This window comes from Erinaceus europaeus, unplaced genomic scaffold, assembly GCF_950295315.1.
Source record: "Erinaceus europaeus unplaced genomic scaffold, mEriEur2.1 scaffold_470, whole genome shotgun sequence".
In the NCBI taxonomy this organism is placed as follows: Eukaryota; Metazoa; Chordata; class Mammalia; order Eulipotyphla; family Erinaceidae; genus Erinaceus; species Erinaceus europaeus.
The window spans coordinates 74,604-90,615 of record NW_026648226.1 but is presented as its reverse complement, the minus strand read 5'-3'; the positions used below and the strand labels follow the sequence as shown (position 1 = coordinate 90,615).

Genomic DNA, 16,012 nt, shown 5'->3' with positions numbered 1-16,012 from the left:
AAGACAGACACCTGCAGACCTGCTTCACCTCCTGTGAAGCGACTCCCCTGCAGGTGGGGAGCCGGGGGCTTGTACAGGGATCCTTACTCTGGTCCAGTCCTTGTGCTTTGTGCCATATGCACTTAATTTGCTGCACTACCCCCCAACTCCCTTGTCTCTCTTTCTGTCTGACAATGTCAGCCTAGAGCAGTGAAGCCTCAGAAACTACTTCTGTGACAGCAGCACCCTGTGGGTCAAAAGAACATGTGTATTCCTAGATCTCCCATTTCCTCCACACACCTCTGGTCTGTCACCTCTGCTCTGAGGATGTCCAGCCTCTGAGACTCAGCCTAGCCAGTCACCTGGAAGACATAGGCTGGGACAGTAAAGGCACTTAGGCTGGACAGGGCTCTGTGCTTTCACCCATATTTATGCAGTCTCTGTTGTCTTTCTCCTCCTCATCCAGCAAACAATTACACCAGCCAGGCTGAGCCCATTCATACATGTGTATTGGGCTAGAATCATATACCAAGTTCTGTTCTACTGACTGGCAACACAGCAGGGAGGGAGGAGGGAGGGAGGGAAGGAGGGAGGGAGGGAGGGAAGGGGAGAGAGAGAGGGAAGAAGAGAGAGTAGAAGAGAGAGGGAGAGAGAAAGAAAGGGGAAGAAGAGGGAGAGAGAGAGGTAGGGATAGGTAGAAAGAGAAAGGGAGAGAGAAAAAGAGATAAAGGAAGGAGGAAGAGAAACAGGAAAGAGGGAGAGGAGGGAAAAGACAGGGAGGAAGAGAGAGAGAGAGAGAGAGAGAGAGAGAGACTGCGACTGAAGATTCCTGCTTATCTTCTGGTGGAGAACAGGATAAAAAACCCAGCTAGATGAGTCATATCTATCCTGTGTCAGATAGTCATGTCATAGGATGGAAATAAATAAAGGGAAGTGCACTGGGAGGTGGTGTGTGGGGATAGAACTCTGGTCTTGCCAGCATGAGATGGGCTTCTGAGTCAGCCCTGCACTATGCATGCCAGAGTGATACTGCAGTCTTTTAATGCCCCCCGTGGTTCTCAAAATAAATTATAATTTATTTATTTACTGGATAGATCAAGATAGAGAGAAATTGAGAGTGGAGAGGAAGATAGAGAGGAAAAGAGACAGACACTTGCAGCCCTGCCTTACCACTCATGAATCTTTCCCCCTGCAGGTGGGGACCAGTGGCTTGAACCTGGGTCCCTGAGCACTGTAATGTGTGCGCTTAACACAGGTGCATCACTGCCTGCCACGCCCATGAAAAATATTTTATTTATGTATTCGATAGATAGGGGCAGAGAGACATTGACAAAGGAGGTGGGATCCAGAGGGAAATAAATTAAAGAGGAAGCATCAGGGTTCTGCAGTAGGCCCAGATCTTGAAGTTCATGGCCCAACATAACCAAGACCAACTTTAAGCATGGGACCTAAAGCTAGTTTGGAGGTAGATGTTTGGACCCTTGATTATATCGTGGGAGCTTCCCCTGAGGGTGAACTCATGATGACAGGCTGTTCCTTTCACTTGTGTGAAACTGTCCTGGTTGAGTCTGCTTCTTGGACGAGCTCTGAGGCGAGGGCTAGAGATAGCAATGGGCAAATCCAACCAAGGCCCAAGGCTCCTGGGAGCAACACGCTGGCAGGGGAGGTCAAGGAGAATTTCCACACACTTCCTTCTCCCTGTCCTGTGATACCTTGCTGTTATTCCACAGTTTTATTTTATGCTAGTTGCATTATGAAAACAGAAAATTGGAATTGCAGCAGTGGGTTCTGGGACTGCACTGGCCATGTTGTCTAGGAGGCCTGGGGTTCAAGCCCGAGGACCAAGCTGAAGCACTGGGAGTATGGAGTATTTCTCTAATGCTGTGGCATAGTTCTGTCTTCTCTGGTCCTCCTCTTTTTCTCTAAAGCAACAAGGGTGAAATGGTTGTCCTGTAAATACCAGTGATAATGCACTTTGTCAAGGGCCCAGGTGCAATTCTCACGTTAAATGTGTGTGTGTGTGTGTGTGTGTGCGCGTGTGTGTGCTGCATTTGACGTCTCTGGGACCGTGATCCATCCTCTTTTCAATCTGTCTCCAGTTTTGATGTGAACTGTTGTTAGCTATTATCTGGGGTTGCCAGAGCAATTGTTGCAAAGCTAAAAACAAACAGAACCTGTAGCCTAGTTCTTGAGGGGCTTCCGGGCCAGTGCAGCCTTCACACCCATCCCCATAAAGTGAGACAGGCTTCCATAGAAGCTGCCAAATGCAGAGGTTGAGCTCACTCACATGTTAGTATATGCAAAGACCGTGGTTCAAGCCCCTGGACCACATGTGTAGGGGGAAAGCTTCCTATGGGATGAAGAGGGATGCAGGTCCCTCTCCCTCTCCCTGTCTCTCTCCCTCTTTATCTTTTCCTTCCATCTCGGTTTCTCTTTGGTTCTATGACAATAAATTAATATTAATAAAATTTAAAAAACAACAACTCTGAAATGCACAATGTCTGGGCTTTGCCCTGTGTCAGCAGGCTAGCCCTTTGCAGAAGCCCTCTGGCCCTGCACCCAGTTTCATTCCTTCATCACATGCAGCCAGGACATGGTTGCTGTGGATGCAGCTGAAGGCATGTTTGCCTTGGACTCAGAGTTTGCCTCCCACTGTCCCCTGGGTATTTGTGTGTCTAGATTCACTGCTCACAGCCTCTGCTGCAGATCAGGAAGCACACCAGAGGGTGTCTTTCTGTCTGGGGAAGATCCAGGGAGCACTTACATCATGACAGGAGAAGAGCTTAAGGTAAATGAGCAGCAGGAAGAGTCAAGTCTGGGAAGTATGAGGAAAGCCTCAGCAGACGGCACAGAGTCCCCAGCCCCAAGTGAAATGCCAAGTATCCATTCTGGAGATTCCCAGCACAGTATCCAGGGTGGCCACCCCCACCCACACAGCCCCTGGTACACCCAGAGCAACTCTTTGCACAGTGGCACTTGGCGGTGTAAAAACACTCTGGCAGGGAATGAACTCAGTTAAGAAACAAAAATAATCAATAAAAAAAAAAAAAGGAGAAAAAAAGAGGAGAAGGAGAAGGAGAAGAAGGAGAGGAAAAGGAATAATAATTGAAATGTTTACTTTAGAGGACCAGGCTGTGGCATACCCCGGTTAAGAGCACCTAGTACAAAACACAAGGACCCGTACAAGGATTCAGGTCTGATCCCCTACTCTCCACTGCAGGGGTGGGGGGAAGCTTCACCAGTGGTGAAGCAGGTCTGCAGGCATCTCTCTGTCTCTCTCCTTCTCTATCTCCCCCTCTTCTTTCAATTTCTCTCTGTAGTATCCAATACCATAGAAAAAATGTCCACCAGGAGCAGTGGGTACATAGTGCTAGCAACAAGCCCTGGGGATAACCCTGGTGTTGTTAAAATTCGGTGGCTCCAGCCGGCCGGGCTAGCTTCACGGGCGGGTAACAGAGACGCGGAGACAACGGCTGGGCAGGGAAGCTGTATTTCTTTATTGAGGAACAACGATTCATAAACTAAGACAAACTAATCACCAAACAGAACTCTGCTGTCTCTTTGCGGCGGCGCAAGCACTCTCTCTTACTCTAGAACTCTGGAACCCTCCAACTCTGTCACTCTGGAACTCTGGCAGGTTTCCTAGGGGCGGGGCCAAGCGGCCCGCGAAATTAACAGGACTGATCTAATTCTCTTGGCGGGGGAGAACTAGAACCCAATGTAAAGCGTACAACACCCTGGAGGAAAAAAAAAACAAAACAAAACTTTCTCTGAATGTGATAACACTCACCATCTGCGTTCTTTCTTGCTCTTTCTTTCCTTCTTTCTTTTTCCCTTCCTTCCTCCCTCCCTCCCTCTCTCCCTCCCTCACTTGCTCCCTCCTTCTCTCTTTCTTTCTTTCTTTCTTTCTTTCTTTCTTTCTTTCTTTCTTTCTTTCTTTCTTTCTTTCTTTCTTTTTGTCTCCCAGTCCTTCCTAAGAGCCGGAGAACCCCTCATCCCTTCCTTTCACAATTAGGGACACTGAGGTCTCAGAGTGAAGCACATTTGATTTAAGATGCTCAGAAAACATGAGGTCAGTTCCTGCCCACCACGGAAAAGGTCATTTCAGCTTGGGGACCTGCTGGATTCCAGCAGGCTGGAGTGGCCTGCGTTTCTGGATAAGTACCATAATGGATTTTGATTTAAAGCCTTTGCATTTCTTCTTACCCCACCCCACCCCCACTTCCCACCCTTTCATACCTGTGCTTTTCAGAGACTCATTTGGTGTCTGGATGAGTCCCCACCCCCACCCAGAATTCCCACAGAAGAGGTGCTGGTACACCCTGCAGCAGGCTGTTTTATGGAAATGTCTCCTGGTTTTCCTGGAAGAGAGTAAATCAGAGGCCTGGATCAGCAGTTCAACAGCAGTGAAAGAAAGGTGACTGAGCAGGCAGCTGAAATGAAAAGGCAGGCTCCCTGAGCTGTGCTCAGGAAAGTAAATACTTACATGGTGCACACACAGCTGGCTGGGCTTGGCTCCTGAAACCTGCACCTTTTTGCACTTTCTGTAAACTTTCTGTTAAGCCAGATCTCTCCAGCTTCCAGGGTGAGGAAAGACAAGGAGGAGTAAATTCAGTTATGGGTTTTTAGGCTTACATAATGGGAGTTATTGTTTTTATTCCTCCCTCCTCCTCCCATTTTAATGGATAGCACAGACAGAAATTGAGAAAGGGGGGAGATAGGGAGAGAGAAAGAGAGACATGTAGACCTGTTTTATTGCTTGTGAAGTGTTCCTACTGCAGGTGGGGAGCAGGGGCTTGAACCAGGATCCTTGTGCGGGCTCTTGTGCTCACTACCACTTGGCTTAACTGCGTGTACCACCACCGAACCCTGATGGAGTTATTCTTACCGTGGAAAGAGCCTAGCTTCTTTTTTATTTTTTTTATTTTTTTTAATATTTATTTTATTTATTTACTCCCTTTTGTTGCCCTTGTTGTAGTTATTATTGTTGTTGTCGTTGTTGGATAGGACAGAGAGAAATGGAGAGAGGGAGGGGAAGACAGAGAGGAGGAGAGAAAGATAGACACCTGCAGACCTGCTTCACCGCCTGTGAAGCGACGCCCCTGCAGGTGGGGAGCCGGGGTTCGAACCGGGATCCTTATGCCAATCCTTGTGCTTTGCGCCACCTGCGCTTAGCCCGCTGCACTACAGCCCGACTCCCCCAGAGCCTAGCTTCTAAATTCACCTCTGTTCTACATGCCTGATAACCATCTTCACAGGTTGCTTCTTCCTGACAAATCAAAGTTACCGGGTCACACTTTTTTTTTTTAATTCCTTCTTTTTTTAATATTTATTTATTTTCCATGCTGTTGTCCTTGCTGTTTTGTTAACAATATTGTTGTGGTTGTTAATGTCATTGTTGTGGTTATTAATGTCATTGTTGTTGGATAGGACAGAAAGAAATGGAGAGAGGAGGGGAAGACAGAGACCAGAGACGGGGAGAGAAAGACAGACACCTGCAGACCTGCCTCACCACTTGTGAATCGACTCCCCTGCGGGTGAGGAGCCTGGAGCTTGAACCAGGAGCCTTATGCTGGTCCTTATGCTTTGCCCCATGTGCACTTAACCCACTGCACCACCTCCCAACTCCCACTTTTTTTTTTTAACATTTTAGTTAAAACTAAAGGAGTTTGCCTATGTAAAGAAATAGTGAAATAGTAAAGAATATTTGGGGAGAAGCAGTGTTACACCTGGTTGAGCACACATGTTACCAGGTACAAAGAAGTGGATCTGAACCCTTGGTTCCCACCTTCATGAGTAGCAGGTCTGCAGGTACAATTCCACACAATTCCTACCACTAGATCTCCGTATTCCATGTTCTCCTCTGATAGCTTTCCTATTCTTTATCTCTCTGGGAGTATGAACCCAGGGTCATTGTGGGATACAGAAGGTGGAAGGTCTGGCTTCGGTAATTGTTTCCCCACTGAATGAGCTTTGGAAGGTGGATCCACACCCCCCAGCCTGTCTTTCTCTTTCCCTAGTGGGGCAGGGCTCTGGGGTGGTGAGGTTCCAGGACACATAGTCTATCTATCTGCCCTGGGAAGTCAGGCTGGCATCATGGTAGCATCTATAACCTGGTGGCTGAAAAACATTAAGATATAAAGCAGAACAAACTATTTAATGTTCAGGAACTTAAAGGTAAGAATTTAACAAATGAGATTTGGGGTTTCCATTTTGGAAAAAGCTAGGCAATCTACTTTAGGTATATTCCAAGGGGCCCATGGCTTTACTAATTTTTGCCTGGCCCAACCATTAACATGCAGGTGGGCTAAAGATATTGTTTTGGGAGATGGTGTCAGAGTTGGAAATAGAACTAGAAAGCTGGGTCAGGTCAGAGAGTAGATCCCACATATGGGGAAAGTATATAAACATTGTTGACTGTAAACTCCATCAATTTGATCTGGGACTCATATTCAGCACAGGAGCCTGTATAACGTCTACATCCCTGTAGGTCTGAACTCTCATTATTTGGTCATAGGTAAGAACATCCTAGACTGCACTCATTTCAGGACTTGTCTTTCTAGAGTGACAGAGTGTATTGCTGACCCAGCCTCCATTGGATGAGGGGGGGAGTTTCTACCATTGTTGTTCAACAATGATGACAAGGTCCTGTAGAGGGTCCAGGATTTTGTTCCTGATGGACATGACCAGTGATGGCGGAGAGAGGAATCTGTTACAGGTCTAGGTCCATCATGTCTGTGTGAGGTGAGAATCCCAGGAGTCCCTGACTAGGGCCTCAGATGATGGGGTGGCCTGATAGTGACCAAAAGAGCCATCATGAAAGTATACCAGTCTCTTGCCCTTCTCCAGCTTTTGTAGTCCTTACTTTACCTGACAAGGTTAGCCTTGGAGTGGTTAAGGGAAGTGAAACAGGAAGTAGATGAGGAGGGTATCTAGGTCTAAGTAAAAAGTATTTGATTAAGTAGTTTATGGTGTCTTTAATTTTTTTTTTAGGACTTTCTACTTATTTGTTACTCTTTGATTTGAAATTTTATTTTAGCTGGGAGCCCAATATTTTGCCATGAGCTCCCCCATCTTGTAGAGATCTTCAGAGATGACTTTTGTGACAATTCTGGAACCTTAAGCAGGATGGAGCTAAGAGAGTAGCAGGAGAACTGGGTAGGGATCAAGCAGTGAAGGGAGGGTTATTTTCACCTGAGTGCTAATAAGCAACAGAACAGTCAAACCATGGAGAGTTCATTCCTTTGTTCAAAGGAGCAAGTGGATTGTGGACCAAGCCAGGCTCTCCTGCTGTGAGGGCCTGCCCTGGATTACTGCCCATACCCTTTGGGGAAAAGGTTTTTCAGCTGGTGCCTGCTTTCTTCCACCAACATAGCACCTTATTAAACACAAATGTTGCTCTGAGCTCTTGCTGTGAGGGCAGGACTGGGGAGAAGAAGCTCTTAGGAAAACTCTAAGAATACTGAAAAAATATTCTGTGCTTTGGAAACTGACACCTGAAATCTGAAATCTCTCTCTCTTCTGAAGAATCCAAAACTCAAAACTGCTAGAAAGTTTGTCAGATTCTGTGCCCCTAGTCTCCCTTGTGGCTGACCTCAGGGATAGAAAGTGAGTTCTCTCTCTCTCAAGACTGCTGGACCCCCCCCCCCCTCCCGAAAGTGGCTGTGAAAAGTCTTAAGTTTCCATTGCAGATAGTTGCCAGGTGGGGGACAGAATTAGCAAGATGCTGGTTGCACATGGATTTTTCCAAAGCAGGGTTTTTTGCTATCTTCAGTAGTGAGGTTCAAGTGATAGTTAGTATGTAGCCAGAGAGCCTTGATTAGAATCCACTTGAATCCTAAGCTACAGCATAGAGGCAAGATTCCTACAGAGGCAAGATTCTTCAGGGCTCTAAGACTCAATTTCCTTGTCCATGAGTTGGGCACAATTCAGACTTTAGCTCAGGATTATTTGGTGCAAATGAACTCCCTAGCATTTACACAGAGCAAATTATATAGCTAGTGCTACAAAATAAAAGTAAATATATATATGACTTAGTGGTGGTGAACTGACATGTCACAATGCCCTAAGGCCCAGGTTCAAGCCCCCCAAGTCCCCAATACAGAGAGGAACTTTCATTAGTTCATGGGACTTCAGGAGTCTCTCTTACTCTCTCCCTTTCTGTCTCCCCTGATCCCTTTCAATTGCTCTCTGTCCTATCAAATCAACAGATAACTAACTAACTAACTAAATAAATAAATATTGTTAAGGTTGGGGACATAGCTTCTTAGCAGATCTCAGGATTTGTACACCTGAGGCACCAGATAGAATCCCTGGGACTCTCTCTTCTATGGAAGATGGGCACTTTGTTCTCATTGCTCTCTCTCTCTCTCTCTCTCTCTGTCTCTGTCTTTGTTTCTCCCTCTGTCTGTCCCTCTCCCTCTCTCCTTCTCCCTCTCCCTATCCTCCCTCTCCTTTTCTCTCTCTAAAATAAATAAAATTTAGGGGCTAAACAGTGGCACACATGGTTAAATCCACACATTACAGTGCACAGAGACACAGATTCAAACTCTTGGTCCCCACCTGCATGGAGGAAGCTTTGCAAGTAGTGAATCAGAACTGCAACACTCTCTCTCTCTCTCTCTCTCTCTCTCTCTCTCTCTCTCTCTCTTCCTCCTCTCTCAATTCCTCTCTGTCTATATCCAATAATAAGTAAATAAATAAGTGCTCCTTGCACTTAGTACTATGTGCACTTCACCGGGTATGTCACCACCAACCCCCTTCTTGTTCTTTCTATCTGAAAAAGTCACCCTGGAGCATGAAAACTCAAGATGATAAGAAAGGAAAAAAAAATGGGACAAGAAGGGGAATGTATGGGAGGAACCTTTAGAGTAAAACACAAGGTGGGAGGGAGAAGATGAATGAAAGTGGACATAAGAGAAGGCAGGAATGAAAAAATCACCCCCCAGCAGAGGAAAGTACTCAAAGCAGGCAGTGTCATGACACTTTGCAACAGAGCAATTCATCTGCAGGTGTCCCTGGTTAACTCTGAGCCCATCAATTACCCAGGTGCAGTCTCCACTCTGCAAGCCTCCTGGGGACCCCAGCTGAAAAGCCCCAGGACCTTGGGGAAGGACAGAGAAGCTGTGATGAGCACAGGTTGGGAAGAATCTGCAATAGGATGGAAACAGTGATACCCGATCTTTCTGTTTGTGAAGTCATAGAATAGCAGATGAAATCTGAAGACAGGGGACTGAGTGCCATCTTGTGGAGGGACCTGACACCATGCCCCTTCCTGCACCTCTGATTATGATTTCTCCCAGAGTGGTCTTACATTCCCACTTCTCTTAAAAAGTTAGCCTAGGCATACCCCTCGCTGTGAAACTGTGTCTGCATTTGAATCCCTAAAACACACACACACACACACACACACACACACACACACACACACACACACACACACCTACTTTTTAGGGAGTCTGAGCACTTCAAAATTTCTAAGGATCCTGGACACACATGCCTGTCCCCTGTATATGTTCTCTAAAGTATTTAATTCGGGAGAAAGGAATTCGCTTCCCTCAACCTCAGTGGCCTCATGGTTAGATAGAATTATTCTTTTGTGTGGTCTTTGGCTGTGAGAATCACAATAAAAATATTTTATTTATGTATTTTGGGTAGAGACAGAAGCATTGAATGGGAAGGGGAGAGAGAGAGAGAGAGAGAGAGAGAGAGAAACAGACAGACAGAGAAAGAGAGAGCTGCATCCCTGCTTCCATACTCTCAAAGCTTCTCCCCTTCCAGTGGAGACTGAGGGCTAGGACCTTGTGCATGGTTATGTGTGCCCTCAACGAGGCATACCACCCTGCCCCCTGCCAGCCCCAAAGTCACATTTTATTTTTTTTTTTAAAGAATCTTTTATTTCACATTAAGTAAATAGAGTTTCTCATGAGAAGGAGAGAGTAGGTAGGGCTATACTCTGGTGCACGCCACACCAGGCCTCAAACTGGCAGCCTCAGACGTGTGGGTCAGTGCTCTTATCAGTTGAGCTATCTCCCTAGCCCCCCTCCCCAAGTTTTTTTTTTTTTTTTTTTTTGCCTCTGGGGTTATCCTAGGGGCTCAGTGCCTGCAATACAAATCCACTGCTCCTCAAGGCTGTTTTTTTTTTCTTCCATTTTTGTTGTCCTTGTTGTTGTTGTTATTATTGCTGTCATTGTTGTTGGATAGGACAGAGAGAAATGGAGAGAGGAAGGGAAGACAGAGAGGGGGAGAGAAAGATAGACACCTGCAGACCTGCTTCACTGCCTGTGAAGCGACTCCCCTGCAGGTAGGTGTCAGGTCTCTGGTGGGGTGATCTCCAGGGGAAAGGTAACGGACCGGTTCTTTCTCGCTCACGACAGGGGTGACACGAAGTGCTCAGAACTCAGAACTCAGAACTCGTTTATTAGCAGGTGGACATGAGTTAAATAGAAAAACAAACAAAGGGAATCATTATTTAAATATGTCAGAAATTACAGGTTTCTTAAAGGTCGACTTGCCCCTATGGTAGGGGGCTGGTATAACAGGAATTGATGAGATACAAGACAGTTATTTTCCATGACGCAAGCAACTTAATTATCTAAAGGTATTTGAGAGAAGCATAGGGGTTAAACCAGTAGGGTGAGACAGAGAGAAGATGGATATCAAAAAGCCATATAGTTTGGAATTTCTCTTGTCTGGGGTCTGACGTGTGTGATGAAGTGTGTGATAAGGTGTGTTCTTCTGTGATCAGAAGGTGACTTTGAATAAGTGAATCTGCGGACATGTGGCCTGCAGTTAGTGGAGGGAAGTATTGGGGTTTCTGTGGGCCTGATAGTCAAGAAGGAAAGAACTAAGTCCGAGTTTCTCCCCTTTTGCTCACCTCGGTTGAGAGAGACTTACCAAGAGGGTATCTTCACAGACCTCCATCCAAGGACAGGGGTGGTTCTCCCTAAGCTCTATCAGGCTTACACATAGTCCCAACAGGTGGGGAGCCTGGGTCTCAAACTGGTATCCTTACTCTGGTCTTTTCCATGCACACTTAACCTGCTGTGCTACCACCTGGCCCCTCCAATTATTATTTTTTTTTAAATGGAGGTGAGAGACCTGTTTAAGAGCCTGGAAGGTTTAACTGTGCCCACAGCACTGTACTGACTGGCCACTGGCCATGGTCTTTCTTGCAGGTGAGCTTGGTTATTCTGTTTGAAAAGCAGATTGAGAACATCATTGAGGATCTAGCTCTGTGCTCCCTCCCTGTGCCTCCTTCCTGTGACAGTGACAGGATCAAGGCTTCCTCCAGATCCCTTCCTCAGCCCTCAGCACTATTGTACTAAGAGAGTTAGGGTGGTAGGTTGTCTTTTAATCAAGGGGAGAAATTTGATCAGAGGCCTCCAGCTTACACCACTGAGTCCCATTTACCACAAGTCAGGCCTCTTGTCCACAGATAAGTGTCAGGAGAGGATACGGAGGATGAGGGGGTGTTTAAAAAAAAGAAGAAGACAATTAATTGAGTACAGTAACTCTGAATCGATTCCTCTGGACTCTGAACAACTATTACAGTGATGTTTGTACATTGCAATTGGCCGTTGATTCTGCTTGGGTCCATAACGTCTGTTTTATTGCCGTCTTCAGCTGAAATACAAATCTTGTATTCTTCTTGTTTTTCCTTTTCTTTCTATTTTTTCCCTGCCCTGCTCCATAACTTTTACAACCATTTGAAATCTGCAATAATTCTCTGAGTTAATCTCTTTCTCAGTGACCCAAGAAATCACACACACACACACACACACACACACACACACACACACACACACACACACACACACACACAGAAACGTCCATTCCCCTGATGGAGAATTATTCCCATTATTCCCTGGATCCCCATCATAAGTAAAAGATTCCTGTCCCAGACTCTGAGCTGAAGGGAGACGCAGAGGAGACCAGTTCTTTGCCCAGTTTTATGGCAGTATCCTAGTGGGCAAATGACTCCTTACTCTAAACCCCAGGTATTCCTCTTGATTTTTCAGTCACAAGCATTTTGAGTACTTAATCCCTTACTGTTTCATTGAGTGTAGTCAATTAAATTATGGGAGGAAGAGAGTTTTGTCTAAACCCTCAAGCTTATATTAAAACTGACTCAATGCCTAACCGAGTGTTGATATTAAAGAAACAATTAATTTTAAAGTATTTAACTCTGCACTAATGCATATATATAATATATATATATACCATATATACACATATGGAGAGAGAGAGAGAGAGAGAGAGAGAGAGAGAGAAGGGGGCCAGGTGGTGGCACACCTAGTTATGTACACACACTGCAGTGCCCATGAACCCAGGTTCAAAGTCCCTGGACCTGACCTGCAGGGGGAACGCTTCACAAGTGTTGAAGTAGGGCTGCAGGTGTTTCTCTGTCCCTCTCCCTCTCTATATCCCCTCCCGTTTCAATTTCTCTCTATCTTTATGCAATAAAAATCAAAAATAGATACAGAGACAGAGAGAGAGAAAGAGCCCAGGAGATTCTCTCAGCATTGGCATTTATGATGTTCAGAGTCAAATAAAGAGGTTCACACAGGCAGTGGCACGCCTGGTTAAGTACATGTATTACCATATGCAAGGACTGAAGTCCTCGCACCCAGTCCCCACCTGCAGGGTAAAAGCCACAGGGGCAGAATCAGATGCACCAGAGATCTCAAGCACATAAGCCCTATATTCTCCCGCCAAGGCATCCTCCTTGTCTTCATGTTTGAATAAGAGAGTTGAGGGTGCTAACATGCTCTTGACAGTTCTGGGATTGAATGTGACCTGTCATGCAGAATGTTCCAGACACAAGGGAGAGGAAAGGGAGATAAAGAGGGAGAGAGAAAAGGGGACAGATGGTGGCACACCCGGTTAAGGATACGTATTACTAGGTGCAGGGATCTGGGTTTGAGTTCCTGCTCCCCACCTGCAAGGGGGGGGTACTTTCGTGAATGATGAAGCAGGTTTGCAGATGTCTCTTTATCTCTCCTCCCCTCTTAATTTCTCTGTGTTCAATCTAATAAAAATTAGAAAGAAAAAAAACAGGAAACAATAACCACCTGGAGCCTTTAGCAACGGATTCCTAGTTTCCTAGTGCCTGCAAGGAGCCCCAGTGACAACCCTGGTGGAGAAAGAGAGAGAGAGAGAGAGAGAGAGAGAGAGAGAGAGAGGGAGAGAGAGAGAAGGAGAGATATCTGCAGCATTTCTGAACAGCTTCTGAAGCCCCCCCCCCCCCAGTGGGAGGGTACCTGGGCTTGAACCTGTGTCCTGTCCTCTGCTTGGTTTCTTCAGCTCTCCTGAGTGGCTCCTCACCACACAGGCAGCAAAGTCAAGGGCTTGTCAGTTTGCTGCCCTCAGGAAACAGCTGCCCCCACCACCCCACACACACTGTAGTTCCACCCCTGGATGGGTAGCATCAAATTTCCCCCCAACACCCATGGTGGTTGGACTGCTCCATACTACAGTCAGATGACAGGGGGACGGACAGGGGATGCATATGGGCAGGAAGGGTGCAGAGCCTTCAGATGCTGGGAAGTAGAGAGCAAAAGTGTCACCATTATGAACAGAAGCAGCTGCCTCCCTCTTTTCTGCCGAAAGCAAAAATTTAAAACAGGTACGTAGGAGCTGCTCAGCCTGGTAGAGGGTATACCTTATGGTGCCTGGGGCTCTGTGAAGACTGTGGGTGATGGAGTGGTGCTGTGGGATCCTCCTCACTGTGTGTGTGTGTGTGTGTGTGTGTGTGTGTGTGTGTGTGTGTGTGTGTGAAAATTCACATATATGAAATATATATTCATATATATGAAAATATATGTATATATGAAAAATCTTCATCTACACACACACACACACACACACACACACACACACACACACACACACACATATATATATATATATATATATATATATATATATATATATATACTAAAAATAATGAACTTGATCCTGGAAGGCTATTAGCAATATTTTTTTTCTATATAAAACTCTAGATTCATTCACTAGAACCATGATGTGAAGAAAAAAAAAAAAAAAGATTGGCCTGTAACAAAAGATGGAAGTTCTGATTTAGATATCTTGGCTCAGACCAACACCTCATTTCAGGCAACAGCAGTAAACTGACCCAAGAAAAACATGCTCTGCACAGAGACACTGCTGTCAACTCTCTGGATTTATTTTATTTAATTTATTCATTTATTTTGGATAGGGACAATGATAAAATGAGAGTGATGTAGAAAGAGAAAGAGGAGAGAGAGGGAGGGGAGGAGAGAGAGAGACAGAGAGAGAGAGAGAGCAACTTACAGCACTATTTCACTGCTCATGAAGCTTCTTCCAGAAGGTGGGGACTAGGGACTTGAACTCAAGTCTTTGCTCACAGCAATGTGTGTTCCCTCCAAGTGCTCTACCAGCCTGGCCCCAGTATTTTTTGCTGTTTCTGGAACTCTCTTCCTAACCCAGTGTGCACATGCCTCTCTCTGCCCAGCCCCACAGACCGCCTCTGCTTTAGCTCTCCAGGCCCGTCCATTCTATGCTCATTCTGCCAGAAGCAGAGGAAGGACTCCGGCTTGGCATCAAGCCATCTCCTGGCATTCCGTTACCACGGGCCACCAGGCACCACTGATGGAAGCCATCCTCTGTACTCAGAACCAGCTTCAGCGCTGCCTGTGCCTTCTCAAAGCCCTCTCTGTGCTTCTCAGCTAGGGTAATATAGATACTGTGATCTGCATGCATTGGTCCTTAAAATCATTCAGTTAACACCCACTCGGTGCCTTTCATTCTGCTCTTTCCTTTCATTTCATTATTGTTGTTGTTGTTGTTATTGATATTATTGATTTACAAAGTTACTAGATAACAGGGGTACAGCTCAGCCCCGTTCCCACCACGTGAGTTTTGGATCCCCAATCCCTTCATCATAAGCTATAGCAGTTCTCACAAGTTTGCAGATATGGGTTATCTAAAATGTCTACTACTGTCTGACTGTATTTGCCTCCACTTTTATTTCTCCATGGTCCCATCTTCTCTTTTTTTCTTTTTTTTTCTTTTTTTGTTTATTTAAGAAAGGAGACATTAACAAAACCATAGAATAAGAGGGGTACAATTCCGCACAATTCCCATAACCCGATCTCCACATCCCACCCCCTCCCCTGATAGCCTTCCCATTCTCTATCCCTCTGGGAGCATGGATCCAGGGTCCTTGTGGGTTGCAGAGGGTGGAAGGTCTGGCTTCTGTAATTGCTTCCCCGCTGAACATGGGCGTTGACTGGTCGGTCCATACTCCCAGTCTGCCTCTCTCTTTCCCTAGTAGGGTGGGGCTCTGAGGAAGCAGAGCTCCAGGACACATTGATGGGGTCGTCTGTCCAGGGAAATCTGATCAGCATCTCGCTGGCATCCGGAACATGGTGGCTGAAAAGAGAGTTAACATACAAAGCCAAACAAATTGTTGAACAATCATGGACCTAAAGACTGTAAAAGTGCAGATGAAGTGTTGGGGGTAGTCCCTGCATGCTCTTGTGTACTTCTGCTTTCAAGTATATATTTTTCCCCTAGTTTATGGGCACGGGTGAACCTATGCTCTATCTCAGGGGATCTGGACTATATCTAGGTTTGGGGACTTTATTGGGGAGTGGAACACCTGGAATGGAATTAAAGAATACTATGAAAGGAAAGGTCTCACCCAAGTGATGGAGCTGAAGGGTTGTCATTCCACACCTGAAGTCTCTGGTCACATTCTGAAGTGAAGCATGCTGGGGTGACACTCGTTGTGTCGATTAGGTTGCGATCCTTGGATGCAATATTATTTGATTTGAATTGAGAGCAGCATGCAGAAAAGTGGGCCCCACCCTAAGGTTCCAGGACTGCGGGAAATATAGGCTCTATAGTGGAAATGTGAGGTTCCTGTTGTCTTAGGGTTCAAGAAGACAATGGATAGTTATTGTTATCATCACATTATTTGATGATAGGGTTAACTTTGGAAAGTCCCTTTGATAGGGTTTGGGGTATAATACCCAGCATCTTGTATATA

The 16,012-nt window shown here is 45.8% G+C and overlaps 1 protein-coding gene across 1 annotated transcript in view; it reads left to right on the top strand.

Moving 5' to 3' along the window:
* The first annotated feature begins 5,492 nt into the window (after positions 1-5,492).
* HS3ST1 (heparan sulfate-glucosamine 3-sulfotransferase 1) overlaps positions 5,493-16,012 on the top strand; it is a 32,791-nt gene continuing 22,271 nt past the window's right edge. Inside the window, exon 1 of the mRNA XM_060184846.1 lies at positions 5,493-5,516. The gene's annotated coding sequence lies outside the window, so the exon portion shown is untranslated. The remainder of the gene's footprint in view (positions 5,517-16,012) is intronic.